The 3,288-nt window shown below is 53.1% G+C and overlaps 1 long non-coding RNA gene across 1 annotated transcript; it reads right to left on the bottom strand.

The window, feature by feature from the left end:
• Positions 1-771: 771 nt before the first annotated feature.
• LOC118557734 lies at positions 772-1,564 on the bottom strand. Its single transcript, XR_004927969.1, has 2 exons — positions 1,223-1,564; positions 772-1,153 (listed from the first exon to the last, which is right to left on the bottom strand). It is a non-coding gene; the product is annotated as an uncharacterized LOC118557734 (long non-coding RNA).
• Positions 1,565-3,288: the final 1,724 nt, after the last annotated feature.

The following is a 3,288-nucleotide window of genomic DNA, read 5'->3' on the forward strand; positions in this document are numbered from 1 at the left end:
TACGAGCCAGCGACGAGAAAACAACCGAGGTGAGGTTATAAAGGGAGCCTGACAGGTGACAAGAATGAAGACCAATTAGTGTCAGACAGGTGTGACCAATTGCTGAAGGAAGGTGAGCCGAGTGAACTGCAAAAATGACACGAAAAGAAACCAGAACAAAACCTAAACCATGACACTACCCCCCCCTCAAGGCCGGACACCGGACGGCCTAGAACATCTTACCCTGGGTGGGTGGAGGGGGTCCCAGGATGGCGGGCAAGAGTCAAAACTGAAAACTGAGGGAACAAAGGGCCAGCGAACACAGAGAACCAAAGGACCACAGAATATAGGGAACCAAAAAGTCAAGAACACGGAGGACCTAAGGCTAGGGAACACGAGGGACCTAAGGCTAGAGGACACGGGGAACCAAGGGGCTAGAGAACACTAGGGAACCAAGGGGCATCTTAACAAACCAGGGAACAAGAACAGAGGGCGCCTAAACATGCCGGGGAACCGAGGGCGTCTAAACACGCCGGGGAACCCTAAATCTAACGCCAGGAATCTAAACACTAGGGAAACAGGAACGAAGGGCGTCCTAACACGCTAGAAAACCAAAATACCAGGAACTAGAGGGTGAGCTAAGCAGCAACAGGTCAGGCGCGCCAGAGGGCACAGACAGCGACTTATAACCACCGGAGGGCTCTGGCGGCGACCTGCGTGCTCTGGGCAGCGACAGGTTGGCGCACCAGAGGGCTCAGCCGGCGACATGGGAGCGCCGGAGGGCTCTGGCGGCGACTTGCATGCACTAGACAACGACAGGCTGGGCGCACCAGAGGGCACAGACAGCGACTTATAACCACCGGAGGGCTCTGGCGGCGACCTGCGTGCGCTGGGCAGCGACAGGTTGGCGCACCAGAGGGCTCAGCCGGCGACATGGGAGCGCCGGAGGATTCTGGCGGCGACTTGCATGCACTAGGCAACGACAGGCTGGGCGCGCCAGAGGGCTCAGCAGGTGACTTGGAACGCCGGAGGGCTCTGGCGGCGCCTAAACACAAGAACTTAGAGGGCTAGGAGAACAGAACAGAGACACCGGGGAACTAGAACAGGGAAACTAGGGGAGACCAGAACGAACAGAGAACCTAACAAGCGCAGGGACCTAAATAAGCGCAGGGACCTTTAAGAGCGCTGGAACCCATCCAACGCAGGAACCCAGATGGCGCAGGAACCCAGACGGCGCAGGGACTAGACACAAGACAAAAACTAAGACAGGAACAATAAGAAATCTAAGAAGCACAGAAATACACTAAAACTAAGGAATGTTAAGTAACTCAAAACACAAGGATCAAAAAATAACTCAAAACAAAGACAGAATAATGAACGCTGGCACTAAGACAAAATAACATTACTTTTAACTAGAGAGCTCAGGAACCTTTAATGAGCGCCGGGACCTCTTAATGAGCGCCGGGACCTTTAATGAGCGCCGGGACCTTTAATGAGCGCAGGAACCCGAATAGCGCAGGAACCCGAATAGCGCAGGAACCCGAATAGCGCAGGAACCCGAATAGCGCAGGAACCCGAATAGCGCAGGAACCCGAATAGCACAGGAACCTATGGAGCACAAGAAAAAAAGGAAATCAGACAGAATAAAGTAAAAACATACCAAACAAACACTAGAACTAAGCACTATAGAACTGAGACAAAACTACAAGTTAAGCTAAATCAGAAAACAAAGCCGAAACACATACTAAAAACTGGAACCAAAACAAAGCAAAAACTAGAAACCAAAACAGAGCCAAAGGCGCTGGGCAGCTAAGTCTTTAGCATACTGGGCAGCGGCAACAGTTAGCGCTGGGCAGCGACGACGAGGAGCGCCGTCCTTAATGCTGAGCAGCGGGGAAGACGAACCAGGAAAACAGAGTCAGAGGCGGGGCGTCGCGGATGCGACCCCGGCAGACGAACCAGAAGCGTGGCGTCGTAACTCAGCGACCCAGGCGAGACGAGACAGGAGCGTGGCGTCGCAACTCAGCGACCCAGGCGAGACGAACCAGAGCGTGGCGTCGCAACTCAGCGACCCAGGCGAGACGAGACAGAAGCGAGGCGTCGCAACACGGCGACCCAGGCGAGACGAACCAGAGGTGGAAGCCGCAGAACTGAGTCCGGCGAGACGAAGATTTCCTTGGAGCTCCCGGGTCGAGGCGGAGCATCTCCAGCGGTGGATGGCACCCACGGAGATCCCAGGTCGAGGCGGAGCATCTCCAGCGGCGGATGGCACCCACGGAGATCCCGGGTTGAAGCGGAGCATCTCCAGCGGCGGATGGCACCCACGGAGATCCCAGATCGAGGCGGAGCATATCCTTCCCGGAGCAGATCCTGCCAGCTCTTGCATCATGACTCTGTGTGTGCTCGAGTTCATCTGGTGGCTGGCTCGTACTGTCATGATTTTGTTGTGGATGAACTCGGACACAGCACGCACACACAGAGAAGTTCGTTAAGACAGTTTATTGCAGGTGGATGGTGGTGACATGAGCAACCAGAGTTTACCAGTCGGAGGTGAAGGATGCAAGAGCTGGCTGGCAGGTACAGAGTCCAAAAACATGAGCCATAAGTCCAAGGCAAAACGGAGCTGGGCTGCTGCAGAACAAGGAACGAGACCAGGACGAGGACATCAAAACTTAGCAGCGCAGCCAAACAAAACCAAAACCTGACGAGACTGGAACCAATGCGGGGAAACTGGAGCAGACAGGCATGATGGTCAGGAACAAACACTACGAGCCAGCGACGAGAAAACAACCGAGGTGAGGTTATAAAGGGAGCCTGACAGGTGACAAGAATGAAGACCAATTAGTGTCAGACAGGTGTGACCAATTGCTGAAGGAAGGTGAGCCGAGTGAACTGCAAAAATGACACGAAAAGAAACCAGAACAAAACCTAAACCATGACAGTATGATTGTATGTATGTATATGCCTTGTCAGTAATCAGATACCCTGCAGGGGTCATAAGTTGGCCAAAGGAGGAAATCCAGACCACTGAAGTTAAAACACGAAAACTATTCACCATGTATTGGTGATTACACCCCAAATCCAGTATTCACAGGCTATACACTAAGCTCAAAGAAGAAGGCAGAGGCCTAGTGAGCATCAGAGCCACCATTGAAGATTAAACAAACAAGCTCCAAGAATATATCAGGGAGATGGCCCTGGGGGATGAAGCACTCAGTGAATGTCTCAGACAATGGAAGCTGGAAGAAAAGGAACTGAAGGAAGCATCATGGGAGGAAAAACCCCTGCATGGGATGTACCACCGAGAAA

This window comes from Fundulus heteroclitus, chromosome 3 (assembly GCF_011125445.2).
Source record: "Fundulus heteroclitus isolate FHET01 chromosome 3, MU-UCD_Fhet_4.1, whole genome shotgun sequence".
In the NCBI taxonomy this organism is placed as follows: domain Eukaryota; kingdom Metazoa; phylum Chordata; class Actinopteri; order Cyprinodontiformes; family Fundulidae; genus Fundulus; species Fundulus heteroclitus.